The 15,114-nt window shown below is 40.2% G+C and overlaps 1 protein-coding gene and 1 pseudogene across 1 annotated transcript in view; one reads left to right on the forward strand and one right to left on the reverse strand.

Moving 5' to 3' along the window:
* LOC125281624 (ankyrin repeat domain-containing protein 26-like) overlaps positions 1-15,114 on the reverse strand; it is a 564,334-nt gene that overhangs the window by 529,874 nt on the left and 19,346 nt on the right. The gene's annotated exons all lie outside the window — the stretch shown is intronic.
* LOC113250155 (ADP-ribosylation factor-like protein 2) lies at positions 6,147-6,674 on the forward strand (annotated as a pseudogene).

Consider the following 15,114-nt stretch of genomic DNA (forward strand, 5'->3'; position numbering starts at 1 on the left):
AAGGTCCACGGAGGTATTAAGCATGCTCTATCTATAATCAGACGGCTTGCCAAGGAGCAGGGCTGCGATGCGGCCAGCATTACTGTCCCTGAAAACCTCACCTTGTACAGCACCATGCTCTGCACCCCTTGTTCAAGACACTTCATCATCTAGAGGAAGAGGAGTGTGAATTTCTTCCTTTTCTTTACAACAGGTACAAGAGGAGTTCCGGACAAACAATGAAGAAAAAGAACTCCAACACTCAGAGCAGTCGATCCCCACCTAGACAGAACTGGCATTCAGATACAAGTATTCTTAAAGCTCACTTTGGGACTGGAGGCCAGGCTCACACCGCGCGCAGTGCCTGATTAACTCCTCTATGAGCCTACCAGCCTGCCCACTGCATGGTGCAAGGGACACCTGGGAGTTTGCAGCAGGGTAGAAATAAGTTGGCATTTCAACTTAATAGCTGTATCTTTGAGTGAGCTCTCTGATATGCATGTGAGCTCCAATTTCCTTAATTATAAAATGAAAATAAGCTTGTTTTGAGGAGTAGACTATATAAAGAACTAGCAATCAGTGCTCCCACTAGACGGCAGCTTTCCTGAGGGAGCCCCTGATTCATTGTTCTAGGCCGTCCCTCAGTCTCTAATACATTGCTTCGCACATAAAAATAACAACAAATTTGAGTCAAAACTGCCAATAACAATATCCAATTCTTCAAGCTGTGATCTGTCTGTTCTGAACTGATAAGGACTCTGGAACAAAACTTTAAATCTGTAATTAGCAGCCATGAAGTTTCAGTAACAGGGCTAATAATCTGATAACGTTGCAGCCAATACGGTTATAATTTTACAAAGACAAATATCTCCTTAACGAAGTCCTTACAAAAATTACCCAAGAGATGATAATATTTAAAATTCATGGGGCGCCTGGGTAGCGCAGTCGTTAAAGCGTCTGCCTTCGGCTCAGGGCGTGATCCCGGCGTTCCGGGATCGAGTCCCACATCGGGCTCCTCTGCTGGGAGCCTGCTTCTTCCTCTCTCACTCGCCTGCTGTGTTCCCTCTCTCGCTGGCTGTCTCTCTGTCACATAAATAAATAAAATCTTTAAAAAAAAAAAATAAATAAAAAAAATAAAAAAAAAATAAAATTCAAAAACACTGTTGTAGGTCATCCGATACCTATGTGAAGTGCCTATTTGCTAGCAGCATATTTTCAGGAAGAAACTTGTGTTTGGAGCAGGCAGGCCGGTGACTGGGGTTAGCACTATAATCACCACAGTCCGGGCACCATATGTCAAGGGCAATGACTGAAGTGAGAAGCAGAAGACGCAATGCATCACCTGTTTCCTTTCCTTCAGGGTTCTTCTTCCTGACCACAAACCAAGTGTCTTTCTTTCCTAAAAGTGTATATTTACCTTTGTATAAACTTCTCCCTGAGAAATACTATCACAAAGATTATTACAACAGAAATGGAACACTACTTGGGGTGGATTTAATGACAACGTAGAACAAAATTATTTTAATATTTATCAGAAAGAACAGACCAAAAACAAAAACAAAACAAAACAAAAACCCAACCACAGAAGGCTATACTATAAACTACTAGAGAGCCAATGCAAAAAACAAAGGATTAAAGGTGGAGATTTGCTTTTAAATATTTTATCAATCTTATTAACTAATGAAACTGATAATCAATTGGCCTTCTCCAAACCAGCAAAACTCACCAGCGCGACCTCAAACCTCCTTTTGCTCAAGCTACTCAGAACCATTTGTTCTAAAGCTAAATTGGTCCACCATGCTAATCCATTTTTCTCACGGTGTCCAGCATTTCTGTGAAGCCCTTTCCTCGCCTGCAGCAAAGCAATGCTAACTGTAACAGGTAATCATCCAACTCTCCATGGAAAAAAGGGCAGTGGACAGAACACACCACTCTATTACACACACATAATTCATTTCTAATGCTGGGGCCTCCAAAAATAGGTGCAAAATGTTAAGAAAAAATACAGCTGTGCCCCAAAACACACACACACACACACGCTATTATTAGTACATAAATCAATCAACTGGACAACAGCCATTTGTGTGTTAATAATTTAGGGTGGAAGATGGACGAAATACTTGAATATGGGTTTTTGGAATCTTACTTGTATAAACACTGTTTATTAAACACTAGTACTTCAAGCATACTCTTTAAAATTCTATGCATTTCAGGAAAGCTTAAAATAAGTAATAACTGTAAAATGTCCTCACCAGGCTCATGCTTACTCCTCCCATGGCATTCATTCCCAACGGGGCCTTTTCCCTACCCTTCTCACCTACTCCCCATTCCTATGGGTGGGGAGCTCCTAAGAAAGCCTATGTTTTCTTTTTAAAAACATTATTTATGTATTTATTATCAAGTATAATTAACATACGGTGCTATATCAGTTTGAGGTGTATAACAATTCAACAGTTCTATAGATTCTCAGTGCTCATTACAAGTGTCCTCTTAATCCCCTTCACCTAGTTCACCCACCCAACCCCTCCCCCTGCAACCACCAGTTTGTTCTCTGTATTAACAGTCTGTTTGTCTCTCTTTTTTTTTTCTTTCTTGCTTGTTTGTTTTCTTTTCAAAGATTTTAAGTAATCTCTACACCCAATGTGGGGCTCTAACTTACAACCCCGAGATCATGCTCTACCCACTGAGCCAGCTAGGTGCCCTGTTTTGTTTCTAATAGCACTAATTATACTACCTTGTAAACGGTACCTCAAGAGGTTTCTGTAAAAACCAAGTAAATGGGTTTGTTTTATATTGAACTACCTTTCAGATAACTACGGAGTACAGATTAAGAGTTTACTCTTGGGGCACCTGGGTGGTTCAGTCGGTTAAGTGTCTGCCTTTGGTTCAGGTCATGATCTCAGGGTCCTGGGATTGAGCCCTGCCTTGGGCTCCCGGCTCCGTGGGGAGTCTGCTTCTCACTCTCTCTCAAGCAAATAAATAAAATCTTAAAAAAAAAAAAAAAAAAAAAGAGGGCTTCCTCTCTTCACTTCCAACCCCAGCTCTACAATGAAGTAGCTCAACATTCCAGAATCTGTTTCCTCTTCCGTGAGAAAGGGCTTCCACAGGGCATGGTTACTCTGTGGGTAGGAATGGAACCGGGCATACAATCACGTGAGAGCAACTCCCCTCTGACCCAGCAACCAGCATCCAGGAAAGGACTTTCTACCTACATATATATGTACTTGGTTTTTATAATAAAATGATTCAATCCAACATTTTTTTATCTGAAAATAAAGGTGTAATTTCTAACACATCACAGTGTATGCCTGTTCCATGTGAGCCAACTACTTTACTTCTAACGTCCTGATGCTAGTTCACCAAAGTTGAGAAAGACCAAGTTTACTGAAATAGGGGAAAAGTCATCTTCCAGGTGAAAAGCAAGTTTTCTGAACTAAAACACACACACACCCCCAAAGAGAACACAAACACATCTCCCGTTTTACAAACTCTTAACAAAAACCCATCCAGTCCACAAACACCTTTAAACATTACACATAAAACAGTTATCTGCCCGAAAACACAGCCTGCTGTGAAAACCAATAAGCCGACATATTTTTTTGAAATGCCTCGGTGATACTGCCGACAGTGACTACTTAACAACTGTCTGCTCAGGATGGCTAAACATTTGTGAGCCCGGACTCTCAAGTTTCACGGCAAGTTAAATCTGTTCTGCTGCTAGAGTCTAATGGAATCAGAAATCTACCCAATTCCTAAGTCAGCATGGGGGGGGGGGGGGGGGAAGGGGGAGATCAAAAGTGAAAGTCTTCCCTGTGGTACTCTGAGAATTTTTAAATCTCTATTTGAACAGCTGCCACACATACGTATATTGGGGACTGATAGATGATTAATTAAAGAATACATTAAACCCACATGAAAAAGGAGCAATTACCACATTCATGATCAAAGATCATGTCTATATTTCTAGTGTAAACTTTAAATACATTTGCATAACAGATATACAAAAACAACCCTAAAAGACACACATCTAGTGCCGAGGTTATAATCCATTTTGCCACAGATCCTTTGCAAGTCTAGCAAAGCCCAACAATCTGTTCTCAGAATAAAAATTTTAAATGCATTAAATAAAATACAAAAGATTACAAAGGAAACAATTACATTAAAACACAGTTATTAAAATAATTTTTGGGGTGCTAGGTGGTTCAGTCAGTTAAGCGTCTGTCTTCGGATCAGGTCATGATCTCAGGGTCCCAGGAGCAGGGAGCCTGTTTCTCCCTCTCCCTCTGCCTGCTGCTCCCCCTGCTTGTACACTCTCTGTCAAATAAATAAATAAAATCTATTTTAAAAACCATAATATAGTAAATATAAGTGCATCTTTATTAACATACTGAGGAAGCCTTAGGGTTGATTCATACAACTCTGATTCTGAAGTCAGTGTAAGTATAATCTTATAAGTGAAGAAAATGATAAATCTCAGTTAGAGGTTAATAAAAATTTATTTACTAAAAATAAAGATGTAATTACCTTCTCATCCATGTTCAAAGACCCTGTGATGTCTGTTCACAGACCTCAAGTTAATAACCCCTGTGACAACTCCAGGGATGGCAAACTCGATGGCCACGCAGGACATTCTCTCTTTGTACAGCTCGACAGCAAGAACGTATGGTTTTATACAAAAGCAAATGCATCTCCTAGAGCTTTACTAGTTGGGCTTAATTTTACCCTTTGGTATTATTTAGGCCTATATTCAAACTGTGGTTTAGGAATGATCACTTTTCCCCATTTATTAATGAAATGGTATACAGTAGAATAGATTTCTACTGGATACAATGCACTCTAGGTTAAGGAAACGGGGCAAGTACTGGCTCATGAAATTTTAATTCCAGTTATCCCTGTGCATGCCCTGGGCCTATAAAGTGAAATGCAATTCTTTTTCTTACTATGGGTGACAGTTAAACCAGTTCAGTCTGAGAAAGGGTTTTTTGAACTCAGCACCGTGACATTTGGGACCGGATAAGTCTCATTGTGGGAGGTGTGCTATGCACTGTGGGATGCCAAGAACACCCCTGGCCTCTATAACCTGGATGCCAGTAGCACCCACCCGGTTGTGAAAACCAAAAATGTCTCCAGACATTTGCATACATCCTCCAGGGGACAAAGCCGTCCCTGTGGAGAACTGCGGATCTAGAACAAGTCTAGTTCCTCTCCAGAACAGCATTCCACTTCTAGTTCCTTCAACTGTTCCCTTCCCAGTGACAAAATTCCAAATCCACTTACTATTTTGTTCACTTCTCTCTTGAACACATTTGTGTTCTATCCACCCAGCCTGATACCACTTCCAGAACCGATCACAGAACTCCACATGTGTAGTTCTGATCAACTCTAATATATTGCTATTTGTAACACGATACCTGTAATTAATGCAATTTAAGATTACATCAGCTTTTTGGTTACCACCTAATACTGCTGATTCTCAAGAGGTTCCAGTAAAATTTAAACTGAGTCATTTGCATGCTAGTTGCCGACTAATAGCATTTCTCCAGCTTGGCGCTGTTAAACAGCCTTAGAATACAACTGGATCCTCATTCATCTAACTGTACTTAGACCCAGGTAGGTCATCAACACAAGAATATGATGGAAGACATTGCCAAATTCCTTGATAAAGTCCAGATACATTAGGGCTGATGCATCTCCTTATCTACAAACCTGGTAACCCTTCGGTCTCTCACACATGTGCACACACCAAATGCCATTGTTCCCTCTCCTGAGCCATAATGGTTCCTAGGAATGGGATTACACAGCTTCCCTAACCCCAAGACAGTTTCCCTCGCAGTCTGGCCACAGACATTTCTATGAACAGTTAAGTTCACCTTTCTACAGTGTCCACATGTTCAGGTCACACACTGGTTTTAAAGTTTTTATTGTGCAACAGACATATTCATGGAAATCTGTATTTTAAAAATTATATACTAAAATATAAATACATAACATACAGCAATAGCAACTAAAGAAACGTTAACAAGTTTTCACTTGGAGGGGAAAAAAAAGCACACAATAGGTAAAGTCTAAAGACAGTGACACGCTAGGGAAAAAACATTTCCAACTAACATGGCAGAAAAATATAATCTTCTAATACAGAAGGAGTTCCTGTGGGGGCTACCGGGACCATGGGGCCTCTGACCGCTCTGAAGGTGAATCACAAAGAGTGGGAGCTGCGAGTGTTCATGCTCAGCCCGGACAATGCTGGCAAAACAACTATCCCCTCATGAAGTTCCATGGGGACGACATCAGCACCACCTCCCCGATGCTGGGCTTCAACACTGAGAGCCTGGAGCACGGAGGATTGAGGCTGAACCCCGGGACATGGGCGCCCAGCAGTCCCTGCGGTCCTACTGGCAGAACTGGCCCAAGAGCACGGACGGCCTCCTCTGGGTGGTGGACAGCACCGATCGCCAGCGCAGCCAGACCGCCGGCAGGAGCTCCAGAGCCCGTGGTGAAGGAGCGCCTGGCTGGAGCACCCTGCCTCATTCTGCCAACAAGCAGGACCCGCCGGGAGCGCTGTTCTCTAAGGCCATCCACCAGGCCCGGAGCTGGGCTCCATCCACAGACACCACAGGTGCACCGGGGAGATCCTCCTACCTGGCACTGAATGGCTCCTCGATGACGTTTCCGGCCATATCTTCACAGCCCGCTGAGCCACTCCAGATGCCCCTTACCTCACATTCAAGCCCCCACCCCAGCCCTCATTAAGCACCACCCACAGGGGAACGGGAGTCGGTCAGCCTAACACTCCCGGCTCCACGCCGTCACGTGGGCGGCCGCTAATGCTGCCACTGCTGCTCTGTGGCCGGAGAGGCTGTCTCTGCTGCCACCACGGCTGTGGGCCTCGTCCTTTGCTTGGCTGAGAGAATAAACCATTCCTTGCCTACCCCCCGCCAATAAATATACAAAAAATAGAGTTCCTAAAATTTGAGAAGAAACACACCAATAACACACTTGAAAAAATGAGCCAAAAAAAATCTAGAAACTCAACAGACAGCTCAGAAAAGAGGCAAATATGACTCAAACATAGAAAAAGGATGAACAATCTCACCCATGATAAAATGACTTCAAATAAAGGTAATGGTAAAATGCCATTTCTCAACAATCAAACCGGTAAAAACCTGAAATTCTGACAACATACTCTATTTTGGGCAGTGGCAAAAAAAAAAGGGTACATATTCAGGGAGCAGAATTTGGCAATATTTGGCAACTCTAGATATACATGCACATTCTGACCGGGCAATCCCACCTCCGTGGCTCTACCCCTAGATGCGCTAGTACAGATGTGAAGCACTCCGTGCAAAGCACCTCACTACAGGCCGGGCTGTAACGGGCACAAGTGTGGAAACGACCCAGCAAAAGGGCACAGGCAGAGTGAACTCTGGGACTTTCAGATAACGAGTAAAACGCTGCCGCTGGCAAGAATGAGAAGCTCTTTCTGCCGTGACGCAGCTCGATGCATGCGATACACAGTCAGCTGCAAAAAGCAAAGAGCAGGACAGTATGCACAGCAGGCATCTTTTACACGAAAGGGTAGGAAACACACACACACAAATGTACTTGATCCCATCTGCAAGAAGAAGCCTTCCTCCAGTGGATCAACCAAAACGTAATGAAGATGGACAAAGTCTTTTTAACTGCAACTGGTTACACAGTTTCAACTTTGGAACCATATGATTATTTTAAATAATAAAAATTAAATTTTAACACAAAATAATCACTAAAAATTTAAAACAAACTGAAATTAATGTCTAACAATGTATCGGGTTGGTTACATTACCATGCAGAAAAACATATTTATTTCAAGTGATATTAGAAAACAGTATTTTGACTTTACATCCCTGGTAAGACTCTACTCTTCTAAGGACAAATATCCTGCAAAGAAATATTAATCTTCATTCAGAAGTCCTATTGTTAGTAGTAATATTGGCATGATTATGTATAATACAGGAACTATATTATAGAATAAAGCAAACATGTAATTGTGTTAATTTAGTTATAAAACAAGATTTTCAATTTAAGAGAAAGGAGATTAAAATGTTTAAAAAAGCAAAGAAATTAAATAAAAACCCTATAAGGCCAAATCTGAATTGGTAACATCAGAAGAAATTCTTGGATTTTTTTTCCCCACAAAAAATAAATATCTCCTAGTTCTTTCCATGCAAAGGCCTTGAAGCGAATGACAAATTCCAAAAAAATAAGCATGTGTAGCACCCAGACTATGATCCCTATCACTCTCCACTAGAAGGAGTCAGGGCTCCTTGGAGAAATGGCTGAATCCATGTGTAAGTCAGAAAATGGACAAGATGAGTTTGGTACATTTTGTTATGCGAGAAAAAAAGGAAGTTCTCAAAACTAGCCAACCAAAAGGTGCACCTGGCCAAAATGTGGGGAAAACTGAAAGCCGGAAAGAATAATGACAACAACTGACTGAAACACAGAACACATAAAAGTTCTCACACGCACCCCGATGTTTATAAGCAGCATTATCAACAGTAGCCGAACTGTGGAAACAGCCCAGATGTCCATACTGATGAATGGATGAAGAAGAGGTGGTATATGCAGGCACAATGGACTATCACTCAGCCATATAAAAAAAAGAATGAATTCTTGCCATTTGCAACGACGTGGATGGATCTAGAGAGTATAATGCTAAGTGAAATAAGTCAGAGAAAGACAAGTGCCATATGATTTCACTCATATGTAGAATTTAAGAAACAAAACAAACAAGCAAAGGGAGAGGGCAGGAGAGAGAGAGAGAGACCAAAAATCAGACTCTAACTCTAGAGAACAAACTGATGATTACCAGAGGGGAGGTGGGTGAGGGCATGGGGGGAGAAGGTGAAGGGGATTAAAGAGGACACTTATGAAGGGGTGCCTGGCTGGCTCAGTCGGGGGAACACATGCCTCTTCGTCTCCAGGTTGTTGAGTTTGAGCGCCACATTGGATGTAGAGATTACTTAAAAAAATAATAATAAAATCTTTAAAAATACATTTACTTACCATGATAAGCACTGTGTAATGTATAGAACTGCTGAATCACTATATTGTATACCTTAAGCTAATGTAACAATGTATGTTAACTATACTGGAATTTAAATAAAAAGCTTATTTTTTTAAAATGAAAAAAAAAATCCTCACATTCATAACAATAGTAAAGAAAACCAAGCAAGCCAAAAACAAAATCATAATCACTGTCACCACTACAGGTAGCTAGGGCACCAACTCCTTGATCCGAAAATAAGCAATTAAAGTAAAAGAACTCAGAAACTCAGCTTTTCTTAACTTAGATGCAGAAAATTTGTTTCTATTTTTTAAAGAAAAATTCTAGCCACTCAATGTGACAGAAATGACAGAATTAGAAAACCACAATTCTGTAAGCCCTACTCGATCAGGCCCAGGTCTATAATACTAAAATCTGCCCTGGAGGTTCCGGGTACACAGGCCCCCTCCTGCTGTGCAGCCAGTGTGAGGCCACAGAAGGCAAACAACACTACTTAACCACACATTCTTTTCAAATAGTTGGATCTGAAGCCAACGCAGGCTTTAAAGCTATGGAAACAAGTCAAACACCACCATCCCTGGAAACAAAAAAGGTAAGTCCAGAATGGGGATATTCTACAGGAAAATTTAGCCAGTTTTTTTCAACATGTCAATGACATGAAATAAAAGTCCGGTTGGAGAGGGGTGAGAATGCTCTAGATTAAAAAGAGACATAAGGTAACTAAATACAATGTGTGGACCTTGTTTGGATCCTGATTCAGATAAATTAACCATAAAAATCGTTTTTCAGAGAGACGAGGAAATCTGAATAGGGGTTAGATATTAGAGAACAGTAAGGAAATATGGTTAACTTTTTGGGCAGCATCACTACATTATGGTTATATTTTTTTGAGATACACACTGAAGTAGAAGAAAGTAGAAAAAGAACATGTCAGCTTTCAAGATTTGCTTTAAAATACTCAGCTAAAACAAAAACTAATGAATTAAGAACAATGAAATTTTGAGGGAGTCTGGGTGGCTCAGTCAGTTAAGCATCTGCCTTTAGCTCAGGTCATGATCCCAGGGTCCTAGGATTGAGCCCTGCATCAGGCTCCCTGCTTGGCGGGGAGTCTGCTTCTCCCTCTGCTGCTCCCCGCCCCCCAGACTGTGCTTTCTCTGTCTCTCTCTCTCTCAAATAAATAAATAAAATTAAAAAAACAACAACGAAATTTTGAAATTTTTAAGTCATGGGGAGGATATAAGTGAGTTTCATCTACAATCTTTCCTTATTAAAAGTGTTTAATATAAAAATAAATTATAATTATGAAGTAATTATTAAATATGAAATAAACCTATTTTCATAAAAATACAGATGCCTTAGAAAAAATTCAAGGAATTGGATTCTGTAAATAGAGACTGAACTAACATCAGAGGCCAAGAATCTATGGCTTGCACTGAGCAAGCAACAGGTGTGTAGAGGAAAGAGAGAAAGTGAGGCAGGGCCTTGGAAATGGCCAGACATTAGCTCCAACTCCGGTATTTTCACTGAATGCTCATGTGGCTCTGGGCGAGATGCTTGAGTTCTCTTGTTCCCTGTCTATAAAATGGAAAGGCTACTCTATTTCACAGGATTTTACGGTTGCTACATCATTTATATATAAAAGCACCTGCTATGAATAAGGCACTCGATGATAAATGTCACTTTCTGTGCGCACATTCTCAAGGGTTCATACTTACATGAGAACCAGTATGAAAGGTACATAATCCCATCTCTAGCAAAACAAAATACAAAAGCAAAACCAACTGAGCCTATATTAAAAGTATCTGAAAAATGCAAAATAGCAAGCTTTATAGAAAAAATAAAATGACACTTAACAACATTTATAATTGCTTTTGAAATTCAATATCCAAAAGTTCAAATCACTTCCAACGATCTGACTGTAACCAAATCAACATACACAAAATTCCTGAACTCTGCCTCAATATCATAATACCAAAAAAGAAAAGCCAAGAACACAAAATTAGAAAACGTATTTTTATAACCTGCTTCTTAAATCTGTACTAAGATTCTTTTTAAAGTATGTGAAATATTAAAAAGGAGTTTCAGGGCGCCTGGGTCGCTCAGTCAGGTAGGCGTCTGACTCCTGGTTTTGGCTCAGGTCATGATCTCAGGGTCATGGGGGATGGAGCCCCACATCTGGCTCCCCACTCAGCAGGAATCTGCTTGGAGATTCTCTCTCCCTCTTACATGCCCTCACTTACATGCGCTCTCTCTCTCTCTCTCTCTCAAAAAGTCAAAACAAAAAAATAAATAAAAAGGACCTTCTAAATCTGAACAAGGGTAATGCACCATACAAACTGTATACACAAATAAGTACACTATCAATTACTGTTATTTACAGTAACTTCCACATCAAAGTAAATACTCTGGTGACTGAGTCAAAGAAGCTTCCTTTAATCAAAAGGTTTCCATCTATATCTTTTTATTACAGTAGTATTGTAGACTAAAAATTGAATTCATATTATTCAACCTATTTTCGATTAAAAAAAAAACTTCATGCAACTTACCTAAATTAAAAATATCCTCAAATCTCTACGATGGGACTGCATTAGTACTACCATAAAACACAGGTGCAATACAATTTTAAAACACAGGCTATTGTTTGAGTTCTCTATGCCTTACACAAGATACTGGACAGGGGCCTGGGACAGAGGTAAAAAGAACAAATTACAAACAAAGTTTTGGACAGAGGAGACCTATGACTCTCTTATAGTTGGGATTTGACAAACTAAACAAACGCTCTGTTCGGTGCAAGTATTGTTCCGGTGCACATATCTGACATTCTCTCCCTTGGTATCAGGGATGATCTCAAGCTGCGTATTTGGTGCCAAGCAGTACCTCCTGACTTTACTTCCTGTCTCACTCTGCATTATCAAATGACCCCAGCAGACTGGAATGTCACTTAGTACCAGGCAAGAGAAAAACAAAAGGTAAGGGGTGCCTGGGTAGTGCAGTCGTTAAGCGTCTGCCTTTGGTTCAGGGCGTGATCCTGGCGTTCCGGGATCGAGTCCCACATCAGGCTCCTGGGCTGGGAGCCTGCTTCTTCCTCTCCCTCTCCCCTGCTGTGTTCCCTCTCTCGCTGGCTGTCTCTCTGTCACATAAATAAATAAAATCTTTAAAAAAAAAACAAAAGGTAAGGTGCATAAATCAACACAAGGACTTTGAAAAGGAGGCCTGTTTTTAAGGAGGATTTTTAACAGCACTAATTTAGAAAAGGAACATAGAATCTCTATGTAGGGGCAAAGAAACATTGGTAACAGCTCACAGTTCAATTGAAAAGTCTTCTTAATATATAATTGCAAAAGAAAATTATCATAAAGAGAAGCAATTACTGAATAGATTCTCATTTAATGTTACTAAATATTCTTACTAGAATACTTGCACCTCCTAGTCCAAAGTCGTCCAAACTGTTAAACATAGGACGCTAATGCACACACACATATCTAGACTAAAAAAAGTACATTCTGGAATAAATTCTTTAGGTAATTAATGGAATGTCATAGACATGAACTCAAAAACAAAAGATACAGAAATATGGTAAGTGTTAGGTTCTGTGAAATGAAAACCTGGATATCACTGATTGTGTTTTTACATATAAAATTACACTGCTCACAAAATCTCACTGAAGGAGACTTTTGAAGACAATACTACTGCGTCTGGATATGCATGCACACACAGTAACAAACAGCGACAAATAACTTTTTTTTCAATTTAAGATATGGAATGCAGAGTCAGCCTAAAACGCACACTATCAAACCTCAGCACGTTGTTGGAAACCTCCTCTCTCCCAGAAATAACATCAACTGTGTGAAGACAAGCAGACAGATCCAAATTTCTGTCCTGAGATGAACAAGGAAGATGTTCTGCTACAGCAAACAAAACAAGAAAGGGAAAGAAAAAACAAAACACAAATAATGATGATGATAATACAATACAAATATAAGAACATCTAACACATCTAGGCATCCATCCTAAAAAATTTCATTAGTGCTGAAGGAGCCACCGTGGCTCTTCTTGCATTCCCTCCTTCAGTGCTAACAGCAACCCTATGAGGCGGGTACTACTACTTTCTGGTCTTGCAAAGGAGGAACCAGGTCTTCGAAAGACCAAGTCACTTGACCATGATGGCACAGCTAATACCAGGTGGGCCAGAATTTCTACTGACGCAATTTTGAAACAGGAGGCCATACATTTTACACTGCCTCTTACTTACCCTGCTGTATAAAATAAGACTGTAAAACTCCCAGTTCTAGCAAGATGGTAGACTAAACATTCAGGAACCGTTACATTATATGATAGATAATGCAAAATAAACTTTCTCTTAAGTACACTGCTCAGTTTATAAAAAGAAAACTCCAAGAAGGAAGGCCAGAAAAACAGGTGTACAGAATGGGCTCCAGAATGCCCAGCACTGCTGCACCCACTACACGGGGGGGGGGGGGAAGGCGGAGGTGGGCAACCATATCGTAGAGATCCCATAGGGACTACATATGTAATTGTAAAAAGCCAAACTGTAAAACTTTCAGAATAAAACATGGAATACATGCATCAAACAAGAAAAAGAAAAAGTATACAACTTAAAAAAAAAATAAACAAACCCAACTCCATTACAAAAGTTTTAAAATCTGTGACAGAAGACACTGTAAAACATGAGAAACCATAAACATCAACATATTTCTAAAATATGTAACATGAAAAATCAGGATTCAGATTTTACGAAGAATATCTATGAGTCAATGTGAAAAAGACAAATAGCTCATGGGAAAAAATATATACAAAATACATAAACAGGCAATTCAAAGAGAAAATCAGAATGACCATAAGAAAACATGTCCATTCACTGAAATCAGGGTAATATATAAGCAATAAATATTTCAGCTTGTTAAAAAAAAAAATCTGAATACACTAGAAGAGGTAGGAAATTCTGAAATGTAGGTTGCAAACTGATATAAACATCTCAAAGATCAATTTGCCAGTCCTGGTAAACCAGAATCTCAGCATAGCCTATGACCAAGAAACTACTAGGTATCCATCCTAAAAACTGTCATTAGCACAGAAGGAAACACCGACAAGGGTGCTCATTAAATCCACATCTGTAACAATAGAAAAATATAAACCACCTGATCATTTCCAGGTAGGGGTTGAGATACATTAACCGTGGCTATTCTGGACAATGGACTACTACACAACAGTTAAAATAAGTGAACTATCATTCATAACTTCCAGTTAGTAGTTATCTCTGGAAAAGCAGAAAGAAAGCGAGCAGGAAAGGCTAGGTCTGTAACTATTTGTTCCTTAAAATTTCTGGGCCTCAGTTAAACTGAAAGAGAAACAGTCAGACATCCCTGGTTGCTCTGGGAACGAATGAAGTGACAGACTGGTTGCAGCCCCTACATCACAGCTCGGTGCGTAAGACGCCATCAAGTCCAGGGGGCACTGAGACACCTCACTGCCCAGGAAGAAGCTCAGAATAAAAGAAGTGGCCAAGGAGGCGGGCTGCCGTACAACCACGGGTCTACTTGGAACAGGTCAGAGCCGTTAGGACAAGGGTTCTTGGGTTGTTTTCCTAGCAGTAATTCTCAAGAAATGGAAGGCAGAAGGGAAGGGGAGAGAATGGTCCACAGGGGAGGAAAAAACAAAAACCAACACCAGAGTTCAGAATTTCCAAAGCTGGAATGCAAAGTATTTCAAAGATAAACCTCACTTCACAGTAATGCTTCCGAATTGCATTAAAAATGTAAAAATTACACATTCAATAAATAATGTAAACATTCGGTAATATGGGAATAATAACTTAAGAGTGAACGTGTTTTTTTAAAAGATTTTTTTTATTTATTTGAGAGAGAGAAAGAGAACGCACGCGTGCCCACTGAGCAGGGAGGACCCTGAGATCACGACCTGAGCTGAAGGCAGACACTAAACCAACCAAGTCACCCAGGCGCCCCTACAGTAAATGTTTTAAAAAGAAGTAAAAACTTTAATTTAGTCAAGGAAGACTCAGAGAAGAAACTAAGCCTAGGAGATGGAACATTTTTATTTCCAGTTAAATC

This window comes from Ursus arctos, unplaced genomic scaffold (assembly GCF_023065955.2).
Source record: "Ursus arctos isolate Adak ecotype North America unplaced genomic scaffold, UrsArc2.0 scaffold_30, whole genome shotgun sequence".
Lineage (NCBI taxonomy): Eukaryota > Metazoa > Chordata > Mammalia > Carnivora > Ursidae > Ursus > Ursus arctos.